Source organism: Zalophus californianus, chromosome 4, assembly GCF_009762305.2.
Source record: "Zalophus californianus isolate mZalCal1 chromosome 4, mZalCal1.pri.v2, whole genome shotgun sequence".
NCBI classification, from domain to species: Eukaryota; Metazoa; Chordata; class Mammalia; order Carnivora; family Otariidae; genus Zalophus; species Zalophus californianus.
The window spans coordinates 23,514,865-23,527,768 of NC_045598.1; the positions used below are offsets into that span (position 1 = coordinate 23,514,865).

General features: G+C 45.9%; 1 long non-coding RNA gene across 1 annotated transcript; it reads right to left on the minus strand.

The window, feature by feature from the left end:
• Nucleotides 1-558: 558 nt before the first annotated feature.
• On the minus strand, nt 559-12,650 carry LOC113908881. Its single transcript, XR_003515628.1, has 3 exons — nt 12,564-12,650; nt 1,216-1,537; nt 559-612 (listed from the first exon to the last, which is right to left on the minus strand). It is a non-coding gene; the product is annotated as an uncharacterized LOC113908881 (long non-coding RNA).
• Between the last annotated feature and the right edge of the window lie 254 nt (nt 12,651-12,904).

Here is a 12,904-nt window from a genome sequence, read left to right on the forward strand (position 1 = left end):
GTGGTAACAAACATTTTGAAACACATGAGATACTTTGGAAACAATGTGTAAGTCTGGGTGCTGATGGTATAGAGGTATCAAGAACTCCCTCCGGGAGGGGCACCTGGCTGGCTCAGGCCAAGAAGCATGTGACTCTTGATTTCAGGGTCGTGAGTTCAAGCCCCATATTGGGGGCAGACATTACTTAAGTAAATAAAACTTAAAAAAAAAATTCCCTCTGAGAAACATGAGGCAGGTGATATTTGTCTTACTCTGAGAAAAGCTTTTCTGTGTAAGCATGTAAAAGTTTGCCTAGAGATCTGAATTCCATGTTAAATGAAGATATTGAAGGGGCGCCTGGGTGGCTCAGTCGGTTAAATGTCTGCCTTCGGCTCAGGTCATGATCCCAGGGTCCTGGGATGGAGCCCCACGTCGGGCTCCCTTCTCAGCGGGGAGCTTGCTTCTCCCTCTCCCCCTGCTTGTGCTCTCTCTCTCAAATAAATAAATAAAATCTTTTTTAAAAATGAAGTTATTGAAAATGATGAATCTGGGGCGCCTGGCTGGCTCAGTCAGTGCAGCATGTGACTCTTGATCTCCGAGTTGTGAGTTCAAGCCCCACGTTGGGCATGGAGCCTATTTTAAAAAAATAAAAATAAAGAAAATAAAATAAAGAAAAAATATGATTAATCTAACTAATCCAAGCCACTACAATCCCTTCTATTTTTGATCAGAATATCACTTCTAATATTTCATATCAAAGTACATAGGTTTCCAAGAGATAAATTTTATGGCTCAAATAAAGACTTTTTGTGACTAATTCTTACTGCTCAGATTTGTCGAAGGTTACTATTGTCCTTGTAAAAGGTTTTATTCATCTGACCTCTTTTTGACCAAAAATTTCAAAGAGGACATGAAAATAGTTAACCGGTACTTAAAACGTTCATAAATTCGAGCAAAATTCAACTTTGGGAAGCAGAGATTGAAAATGGTGTGTCGGTGGTATGAAAACCAGGAGAGGGATCTGAGGTCTACTCATCCAACACAGCATTTCCGCAAGGCTCCAGTGCCTGGCCCCCTCTTGTGGAGACCAGAGCCGCTTGGCTCTACCAACCCCGGACCTTTGGAGTCTGCTTCTCCGCGGTGCCCTTGCTGGTGTAGATTCAGCTCAATCGACTTTCTTCTCCTTTTCGTCAGAAGGGACCCAGACTAAGTGTGTGTACAGTCTGCCACACTTACCTGGGAGTAGACAGTGCTTTTTCAAACTCTTTTGCACTTTTTTAAACCAGAGAATCTGGTTTCAGAGGGAAGCTACTTGGAAGTCCAATATATTAAAAAGTACAGTTGCTTTGGTTGGAGTAGGAATGAGGCGCTCTTCACATGGGATGCTTTCTATTTTGGAGTCCAATGAATGGGCAGCAATCGTAAGATTTTTCTAAGCCAGGCCCTGCACTAGCTCCTGAGGATGCGGATGTGGACAATGAAGTCTTTGTCCTCGGGGAGCTCAGGGTCCAGTGGTAGAGACAGACACGTAGATGAAGAATTACGAGGTTTCTGGTTGCTGAAATGAGAAATGGAGGGGCGCATCAGGAGGGGATTATCTCTCAGTTGATGGAAACCCTCTCAAACTGGCTTAGGCAGAAAAGGTGGGGGTGGGGTTTTTTAAGAATGATCGGAGTGCAGGTGATGGGTTCCCAGGGCCAGATTTGCGGGCAAGAGGCTCTGGACCCAGAAAGCAGCAAAGCCTCCCGTCGTCTGCCAGTGGCCCTCTGGCGGTCACTTGGGCCCTTTCTGGGGGCTCTGCCAGTCCCCCGCGGGAGTCAGCCTTAGCTCTCTTGTTTCCAACACCTCTCTGCAATCTATGGCAAGTTCTGTTGGCTTTACCCTCAAAATATGTCCAGAATCTGACCCTTCCCACCAACTCCACTGCTATCCCCTAGGTCCAAGCCACTGGCACCTTGGGCCTGGAACCTTGCCGTGGCCTCCTAAGGGGACCCCAGATTCTGCCCCTGTGGCTTCTTGGCCTGAATCTCCCACTCCTGTCCCCTTCCCCATGTTGCTGCTGCCACAGTTTCCCCCTCAGGGCCTCGGCTCTAACCATTGCCTCTCCCTGGGTTGTTCTCTCACCCCCCACCCCCGCCATGTGACAGCCTCCTGTCTTCCTTCAGATCTTTTTTTTTTTTTTTTTTTTAAGTAGGCTCCACACCCAGCATGGATCCCAATACAGGCCTTGAACTCTCGACCCTAAGGTCAAGATCCGAGCTGAGATCAACAAGAGTGCTTAACCGACTGAGCCACCCAGGAGCCCCATCTTCCTTCGGATCTTTACCATTTCAGTACCTGCCCTCTCCTGCCCCTACACTTCCTACCCCACTTCCTAGCTTTTGTTCTTTTTCCTCCTTCGCTCCTACCACCACTTATTATTTTTCTTATATCCCTTATGGTCTCTTCCCTACTAAAATGTACCCTCTAAGAGAGCCAGGATTTCGGCTTTCATGTTCCATAGATGCATCCCGAGCGCACGGAATAGTGCCTGACACACTGTTGTTGCTTGGTGAATATTTATTTATTTATTCATTTATTTTAATTTATTTATTTTTATGTAATCTCTACGCCCAACGTGGGGCTCGAACTCATGACCCCGAGATCAAGAGTCGCACGCTCTTCTGACTGAGCCGGCCGGGCGCCCCGTTTGGTGAATATTTATTGAGACAGTGAAAGTCTGGTCTCTCTTTTCTCTGTGTAGCCTCCCTTCCCTTCCTCCGCCTCCTCTCTACCCTCCCCCTTTCCTTCCCCCTTCTCCTTCCTTTCCTCCTCCTCCTTCTTGCTTTCCTCAGCATCTGGTGGTAAATTGCTGGGTCAGTTCTGGAGCTCTGTGATAAATTCCAAATTCTCAGCCCAAGGACGCCGACTGACCTAGTTCGAGCCAAGTTTTCAGCCCGGGACCCATCAGCTCTGGCCTCTGGGATGCATAGACCTATATCCACACACTTCTCTGTCGTACGGGTCAGTTCCCAGAGAATCAGAGCTGGACAGCTGGCCCCAAAAGGCGCTGTGAGTGTGAAGAAGCAACCTAAAATTTATCTAGACAGTGGTAGCAGCCACCTAGATTTTCTTAAACCAGAAGCAAAACAGAACAATAAAGTCCTTTGTATTTTTGGTTCCCTTTTACATTTGTGGCAAAAATGCCAGTCAAGTTTCCTGCCACATTCAACTTCCCCTTTTGACTTAAGCTGGCTTGGCTCTCACAGTCCTTCCTAGGGCGGTCCTGGCCAGCAAGGAGTGGCTAGGATGGATCCCTGGCCTGAGGGACACCAGTCTTTTTGTTGGGTTGAGCCAAAGAAGACTCTTTCCCGAGGATTTGAGCACAGGGACCCAAAGGCCACGGTCAGCTGGTGGTGGGCTCCAGGGTGGAAAGGTCCTGGTGTAGAGTCGGGACTGTAGTTGGCCGAGGGCATGCTGTGGGGAGGCCAAAGTGAGGAAGAACAGCAACTAACCGAAAGTGGTAGCCTTTGGTCTGCAGAGAGGAGAAGCAAGGAGCCCCCTGAGCACAGCGGAGACAAGAGACAGGGCTGCCTCAGAGAGAGGGAAACAGAGAGAAGCTCTCCGACAGCTTTTTACTTCTTCCTTCCACTCACTCAACAACCCCTGAGCCTCTCGTCCTTGCTTGGGGCTGTGCCAGTCACTAGTGATGTGGGCAAACGAGACAGAAGGGAGTTTTCCCTTGTGGAGCTTGTACTCCAGTCAGGGAGAAAACCATGAAACAGAGTCATAGGGATAATTAATTCATTCATTAGCAGCCTAATGACCAACGTGCATTAATGACAAGATGAATTAATTCTTTACAAGGGCTCCAAAGGTAAAATACAGTGTAGTATAAAGACTCATGGCCCAAGATGTCACCGAGTCTGGGGCCTAGGGGAAGGCTTTTCTGCTGGGAACTCAAAGATAAATGGGAGTTAGCTGGGCAAAGAGGAAGGGAGAAGAATATTCTAGAAAGAAGAGATGGGCTGTGCAAAGGCCCTGAGGCAATAAAGAGTATATGGCACATTGAAGAAAACCAGGGCAGTCCAGCGTGGAGCAGGAGTGGGCAGGCAGTAGTGGGTGGGGCCAAGTCAGGGGTTTGGATTTTATTCCAAGGGCTGTGGGAAGCTTTACTTCAAGGGCTCTAAGTGGGGGAGCAGCTTCATGTCACAGGCAATTTAGGAAGGTCACCCTGGAGGCTGGACTAGATGGGCTGACACGGAAAAACATTCAAGACGGATTCTTAAAGAAAAAAGGCAGGTTGCCAAATGAAACATGCAGAACTATCCCAGTTATGAGAAAACAAGCAGACAAAATACAAGTCTGAGTGAAAACACACAGTCGAAGTTCTGAAAAGACACATGTATAATCAATCAATAGCATAATTTGCCTTCTCAGGGAGCCACAGACTTGGGATTTGTGAAATTAAACATTGCTGTGGGCTCAGTTTTATTTGAATTTTACAGGGATAGTAAATGTCTGTATTACTTAATTAAGTAAGTGACCAAATAAATGTCATTTTAATAAAAGCAAACAAATAGTTTGTTTTTTCTAGAAGCAGAGTCCAAGGTGAAGATTCTTGTACAGGTGATATATTAAGAAAGGCCCCCCAGGAGAAGCTGGTAAGGGAGTGTGGGAAGCAGGACAGGGATGGGGAAAAGAGCAAACAAAGATGTGGTTTCAGGAAAATGCCGAAGCCGGTAGCCTCTGCCTGATCCCTGTGGGCACTGGGAATTCTGGAGTCGAAGTACCACCTCTGTGTTGTCTTGCCCTGAAGCCATGAAGCTGGGCTTTCCTTTCCATTCTGATCAGTCACTGGCCAAAGCACGCCCATGGTGGGCGTGAGAATGGGGCCAGGGCAGGAACTTAAACTCCCAGGTACTTCCAGCTCTCCTGAGGGCAAAGTGGCTCCAGTAGCTTAGTCCAGTCTGCACAGTGTGCAGACAGCTCCCTCCCCCTGGCGGGGGAGGGGGTAGGATAGAGCGGGGAGGGAAGCATTGGAAGCTGAATCACCATCATGGAAAGGGGAGGGGCACATAGAAATGATAAAGGGAGGAGGGGCACATAGAAATGATAAGGGCGGAGGGGCACATAGAAATGATAAAAGGGGGGCGCCTGGGTGGCTCAGTCGGTTAAGCGTCGTCTGCCTTCGGCTCAGGTCATGATCTCAGGGTCCTGGGATCAAGCCCCTCATAGGGCTCTCTGCTCAGCAAGGAGTCTGCTTCTCCCCCTCCCTCTGTCCCTCTGTACCTCCCCACCCCCGCTCGTGCTCTCTCTCTTGCTGGCTCTCTCTCAAATAAATGAATAAAATCTTTAAAAAAAAAAACCTAATATAACACTGTGTGTTAACTAACTGGAATTAAAAGAAAAACTTAAAAACAAAAATAAAAACAAACACAAAGGGCATACTCTGCATATCATTTTTCACTTTTCTCATTTCACACCTTGGAAATGGTGCCATGGCATTACATTGAGATGTTCTTCATTCTTTTCAGTGACTACATAGTATTACTATGTATGGTAATGTAGTACGGAATGACCTAACTTTAAGCATTTCCTTACTGAGGGACATTTAAAGCATCTAGTCTTTACTACAACAAACAAAACTGCAATGAATATTCTTTGTTTATATCTTTGTGTACATGAACAAGTATATATCAAAGTCAGATTTATAGAAATGTTTGATCCCAGGTTATACACAGTTAAAAAATTTTTTTTTCCTGGGGCACCTGGGTGGCTCCAGTCGGTTGGGCATCTGCCTTCAGCTCAGGTCACAATCCTGGAGTCCTGGGATCAAGTCCTGCATCGGGCTCCCTGCTCAAAGGGGAGTCTGCTTCTCCCTCTCCCTCTGCCTACCGCTCCCCTTGCTTGTGCTCTCTCTCTCTCTCTCTTTGACAAATATATAAATAAAATCTTAAAAAAAATTTTTTTTCCAGGGCTTCTGGGTGGCTCAGTCATTGGGCGTCTGCCTTCAGCTCAGGTCGTGATCTCAGGGTCCTGGGATAGAGTCCCACATCGGGCTCCCTGCTCTGTGGGAAGCCTGCTTCTCCCTCTCCCACTTCCCCTGCTTGTGTTCCTGATCTCGCTGTGTCTCTCTCTCTGTCAAATAAATGGATAAATCTTTAAAAAAATTTTTTTTCCTAAAGACTTTTAATTTGGGGACGCCTAGGTGGTTCAGTCAGCTGTGTCTGCCTTTGGCTCAGGTCCTGATCCCAGGGTTTTGGGATCAAGTGCCGCATTAGGCTCCTTGCTCAGCGGGGAGCCTGCTTCTCCCCCTGCTTTGTGCTCTCTCTCTCTGACAAATAAATAAATAAAATCTTTAAAAAAAAGATTTTAAATTTTTTTAAGTAATCTCTCCACCCAATATGGGTCTTGAACTCACAACCATGACATCAAGAGTCCCACGCTCTGACCAAACCAGCCAGGTGCGCCCCCCCCAACATTTTTAAATAGATATTTGCCAATAGCCTTCCCTAGCCCTGGTACTGAGTTACACTCCCACCAAAAATTATGAAAATCCTGACAGCTTATTTAACTCAGGTAAGGGCATCTTCTGTAGAATTCTTTTACGTCTCTTTGATTGGTGCTTCTGTCTTCCCTGGCATTGAAGCAAAAAGATTATAGTTTATGAAAAGGAAAAGAAAGAATTTTAGGTATAAGATGATTCACAGGAAGTAACAAGTTTGTTTAAACAACAACAAAAAAAGACCACCGCAGTGTGGTAAGTGGACAGAGAGAGACACCAGGGCTTGGGCTGAATTGAGAGATGGTTGGAGGGGTCTTGCAGTTCTCTCAAATCTTTTCACAAACCCCTTTGTATTTGATCGAGGTTGAATGGAACTCAGTTTCTCATAAACAAATAGCCTCCACCAGGTCCCTATCAAAAACCTCGCTCTCCTTGGGTGGGAGGGCCATCTGACATTGGCCTTCCTCGAACACACCACCTAATCAGAACAGCATTCCAAGACGGAAACGGAAGGGAGCTCTTCGTATTTGAGGGCCCACCAGGCCCTTGACATCTATCACCTGCATCAGTCTGTGGTGGTGTGCTCAGCCCCCTCCTTCCGCATCCATTCCACACCCAGAGGATGTGTCTGAGCCAATCATGGTAAGTCCATCCCTTAGACAGGGATGGCTCAAGACTGGTCGTGAGACCCAATTCTGTCTGATGGGACCCGAGAGGATTCTGCTGGAGAGCATCTGGGAAACGTTTTCTCCAAACAGAGAGCCACAGACTGGTATGGACTCTCCTCATTCCCTGAACCCTGTGGCACTCAGGTGTGAGCACTAAGAACTGCAGCTCTGTCTTTCTACCGGCCTGAGGATAAAGCCGACCCTGAGACAGGCAGGGCAGAGAAAGCGCCAGAGCCTGCCTCCTGGGCAGCACTGCGGAGTCATCATCGTCGGCCAGCCCAGAAGCTCTCCCCTACCTCTGGACCTTGTTTGATGGGAAATAAGCATCCATGTTGCTGCAACCAGTTTCCATTGGGATTCCTGTTCTGTGCCACAGCTGCACTGGGGCCGATTCAGGCCGGTGTCCTCAACTGTCCCTCACTGCAGTCTTCACGGGTATGCTGCTGAATTTGGATCCATGTGTGCAATGCACTTTCCATGCTTTACCTGAGCACACCTACTGCTAGCTTGATGTCTGGCAGACAGATGGCTGAGAGGTCCAGCAACCCCAGCTGAGGCCCCGGAGAGACATGCAAGACCTTGGCCTTCTGAGTATGAAACAGCACGGTGAAGGCAGGAAATCATTCTTCTCAAACAGTGAAACGGTACTAAAAGCCCTTGACCCGACAGGATCCTTGTGAGCACTGTGCACACATCATGCAATATCCAAGTTCCGTGCTCCTCTTGTACTAGAATGACTTCTTTTAATCCTGTCCAGGTTGCTATCAAAAAATTCAAGAATGAATCACTGCCACATAACAATGCTGTGAGCTAATGATGGAGGCTCGAAGAGCTCAGTGTCAGACCTTGAACTTGAACTCAGGCCTGTTTGCCTCCAAAATTTGGCCTCATTTCAACACAAATTCCCAGGTTCAACAGCATAAAGTCATAATGGAATGGCCAGAGTTTTCTGAAGTAGATTTGTTGTACTGGCCTGCCAGCACTCCTTCCTTATCCTTTTGGGGAATAAAAGCCTCCTTCTTAATTTTTATTTTATTTTTTTAAGCATTTTTATTTATTTTTGCGCACGCGCGCACACACAACAAAAAGAAAGAGAGCATGCGAGCAGGAGCAGGGTGTAGAAGTAGGCTCCTCGCTGAGCAGGGAGCCTGATGTGGGACTCAATCCCAAGACCCTGGGATCATGACCTGAGCCAAAGGCATATGCTTAACTGACTGAGCCACTCAAGTGCCCTCCTCCGTTTTTATAAGGAACCATTCTATGTGGTTTGACTGATAGGCATTCTAGCCTACCGATGATTCCTGATGATAGGGGTGGGCATGATCATGTCCTGCCCAGCAGGATATCCTATTTACCTAATCTCAGTGACTGGATCAGAGAAAGAATGGGTACTTTCTCTAACTGAGTCTATTAAAGTCCTCCTGAGATATTTTCTCCCAGAGCTTTTGGAGAAAATTGTCTTTTTCTCCTGAAGTTGCTAAGCTAATGCTTGGACTGCTGCAGAGAACCTGTGAAGCAAGAGGAATGAAGATGTCATTTGAGCTCCTGCATCCAATCATACCTGAAATCAATAGCGTTATAGTTTGAGTTTTCTAGTAGCATTTTTCTTCAGTTTATTTGATCTCGGTTTCTTTTTTTTTTTTTAAGATTTTATTTATTTGTCAGAGAGAGAGAGCATGCATTAACAGGGGGAGGGGCAGAGGGAGAAGTAGGCTCCACGCTGAGCAAAAAGCCCGATGTGGGACTCCATCCCAGGACCCCAGGATCATGACCTGAGCCAAAGGCAGGCACTTAATGGAATGAGCCACCCAATCTCAGTTTCTGCCTCTTTTAAGAGAATCAGTCCTATCATACATTACAGTTCCCAATACTGACACATGTGCTTTTTGAGTCTCTCACATACATGAAGATGCTCTATGTATAACTCGGTCAATACTGAGAACTTGCTTGAGAACTTTAAGATTCCTCTCATTTTACATAAGTACCATGTAAAGAGGTAAGTGGGATTTTGATCCCTTGAGGGCTCTTTTGTTTTTTTTTAATTTTTTATTGTTATGTTAATCACCATACATTACATCATTAGTTTTTGATGTAGTGTTCCATGATTCATTGTTTGTGCATAACACCCAGTGCTCCACGCAGAACGTGCCCTCTTTAATACCCATCACCAGGCTAACCCATCCCCCTACCCCCTCCTCTCTAGAACCCTGTTTGTTTCTCAGAGTCCATCGTCTCTCATGGTTCATCTCCCCCTCCGATTTACTCCCCTTCATTCTTCCCCTCCTGCTATCTTTTTCTTCTTTTTTTTCTTAACATATATTGCATTATTTGTTTCAGAGGTACAGATCTGTGATTCAACAGTCTTGCACAATTCACAGCGCTCACCATAGGACATACCCTCCCCAATGTCCATCACCCAGCCACCCCATCCCTCCCACCACCCCCACCACTCCAGCAACCTTCAGTTTGTTTCCTGAGATTAAGAATTCCTCGTATCAGTGAGGTCATATGATACATGTCTTTCTCTGACTTATTTCACTCAGCATAACACCCCCTTGAGGGCTCTTCTGGAGCACAAAGTCTCATGCCACACCATGGAACTAAAAGGCCTTGGGTTCTCCTTTAGGGTAGAGCAAAAGGAATTGAATGCCAGTCAGAAAGATGATATTAGGCAGTCCTGGGTGGGTATAGTTTATAATCTGTGGCCAGTAGGGTTAATTGCCCAAGCTTTGGGGTTAGTGACTTGGTCTGAATCCCACCTCTTATCACTTGAACTCTATATGGCCCTGGGCAACTCACTCTCCCTCTCTAAGCTCCCGTTTACTCAACTGCAAAATTGGGCTAATAGTGGCAATCCTAAAGATTTCTTTTGAAGATTAATAAAATAATACACATAGCTATGACTCATCTTACTTCCAAGCAGCAGAATCCCAAATCAAACTCTCTTTAATCATAAAAAAGAATTTATTGGCTCATATAACTGAAAAGTCCAGGAGGAAGATCTTGCTTCAGGTATAGCTGGATCTAGTGGCTCAAATATCGTCATCAGAAATAACACTGTAGGGGCGCCTGGGTGGCTCAGTTGTTGGGCGTCTGCCTTCAGCTCAGGTCTTGATCCCAGCGTCCTGGGTTCAAGCCCCATATTGGGCTCCCTGCTCGGCGGGAAGCCTGCTTCTCCCTCTGCCACTCCCCCTGCTTGTGTCCCCTCTCTCTGCCAAATGAATGAATAAAATCTTTAAAAAAAAAAAGGAAAAAAGAAACAACCCCGTACACTCTTTCTTTTGCTCTGACTCCATTTCCAAAAAGCCACGCTAAATCACTTACTTTTCACCACAGCTACTACCCCAGTCCAAAGTCTGTGGTTTCTAGCTTGATGCCTCCTGTCTCCCTTCTTCCTATGCCCCTGCTCACTCCCAGCTTCATCTCCACAGAATGATCTTTTAAAATTGTGAATCAAATCATATGACTCCTTTGCTCAAAGCCTTCCAATAGCTTCTCAGTGTGAAATCCAAATCCCTGTCCATGGCCCACCTGGCCCCTCAAGCTCTGGCCTCTGTCTGACCCAGTGAAGGGTCTTCCTCTTTCACACCACTGCACTGGCCTTCTCATTTTTCCTCACCCCTAGGCCTCACCCCTAGGCTGCCTAACTTCATATATAACGCCCTTGATCTCATCTCTCACAGGTTTCCAGCCCCACAGTTCCAAGTCCAGTAGAAAGAAGAGAGCCCAATTGCCCACCAGTTTGAACACGAGTCCAGGGCTGGCTTTCATTGGCCCAAATTGCATGGTGGGCACATCCCTGAACCAATCACTGTTGCCAAGGGGCTGAGATGCTTTGCTTGGTTAGGCTGAAGTCACCTGCCCACCTGGAGCCAATGGAAGTGCGGGCTGAGTGGAGGAAAACAATTTCCCTGAGAAAAACTGAGGTCCTGTTACCCTGAGGTTGAAATAATGCTGGGCAGCAAAAATAGCATGTGTAGGGGTGCCTGGGTGGCTCAGTCATTAAGCGTCTGCCTTTGGCTCAGGTCATGATCCCGGGGTCCTGGGATCAAGCCCCGCATCGGGCTCCCTGCTCCGCGGGAAGCCTGTTTCTCCCTCTCCCACTCCCCCTGCTTGTGTTCCTTCTCTCGCTGTGTCTCTCTGTCAAATAAATAAATAAAATCTTAAAAAAAAAATAGCATGTGTAGTTTTTGGTCTGCACAGTGTCTGACATGTAAGAAGTGATGGGAAAAAAAGAAAAGATCCAGCTTGCACTGCCTGCAAGAACCCCCAGGGGTCTCCTTCATCAACATTCACTCAGTTAACAAAATTTTATTGATATCACTTAATTCCAGGCTTCCTCCAAAGGGACTCTGCTACCCTCTTGAATCAAAATGAGATAATGTAATAGGTTATATGTCTTGTCTAGAACAGTGCCTGGCATTCAATCCACAATATTTATTGGGCTTCTATTAGCACTGGAGAGGAGCTCAGATCACAGCTGTGAACACCACAGGTGATCCCTCTCCTCCTGGGGCTTGCCACGTTCTAGTGGAAAAAAGATAGTCAAAAAGAACAATTTGAATGGAGACAAAAGCCATTCATAAGACCGATACCTTGTAGGGAGAAAAATCGAGTGACCTGGGCCTCTTTTTTACTGAATAAGCAGCCTTTTGTACCTTTGCAATTGTATACTTGTATTAATCATTTTTTTTAAAAAAAAACATTGATCTCATTTTTAAAAGTAACCCCATAAAAAGATATACTATATCCATTACATGAGTAAAGTAAAAAAATGCTCAGGAGGATGGGGAACAAGAGAACTTCTCATGCACTGATGGTGAAAATGTAAAATGCTACAACCACTTTAGAGGACTATTTTGCAGTTTCTTACAAGATTAAATCTATGATCCAGCAATTCCACTCCTTTATCCAATATAAATAAAAACTCAGGGCCACAAAAAAATTTGTATAAGAATATTATACAAATTTGGGGTTAATAACAACCCCAAACTGAAAACAATGCGACTGTCTATCAACAGGGGGAAAAAAAAAGCATAAGCAAGTTATGGCGTAGTTATATAATGAGATACTACCCCTCAGTTTCAATCAACTTTTAAAAAAATTACTGATACACCAATATGGATGACTCTCAAAGGAGGAGGAGGAGGAGGAGGAGAGGAGAAAGGATATGGATGAATCTCAAGAAGATTATACCAAATGAAATAAGCCAGATTCAAAAACAACATAGTCTAGGGGCGTCTGGGTGGTTCAGTTAGTTAAGCTCTGACTCTTGATCTCAGCTCAGATCTTGATCTCAGGGTCCTGAGCTCAAGCCCTGCATTTGGGGCTCCACCCTGGGCAGGGAGTCTACATTAAAAAAAAAGAAAAAAAAAACCCAACAGATTGTACGCTTTAATTTATATTGTTCTAGAACATGCAAAACTTACCTAGTGTGAGAGAAGTGGGTACAGTGGTTGCCTGGGGTCGGGTGTGGGATTCATTGGGAAGGAACTCTAGACTTTCTGTGGGGCTGGAGATGTTCTGTCTTGAAAGAGATGTGGGTTACAGGGGTGTTTTCATTTCTCAAAACTCGTGGTACTGTATGTGTAAGTTCTGTCTGTGCATTTCATCAAAGGTGAGCTGTAACTCATTTTTTTTAAAAGAAGTAGTTGAATAGGGGAAGTTACCATATACTAGGGAAATGTGCGACAGGCTGACTCCATGCGGGCGTGGGTGTACCCTAGAGATCAGGGAGGGCCCCCAATAACAAAGTGAGATTTGAAAGGTC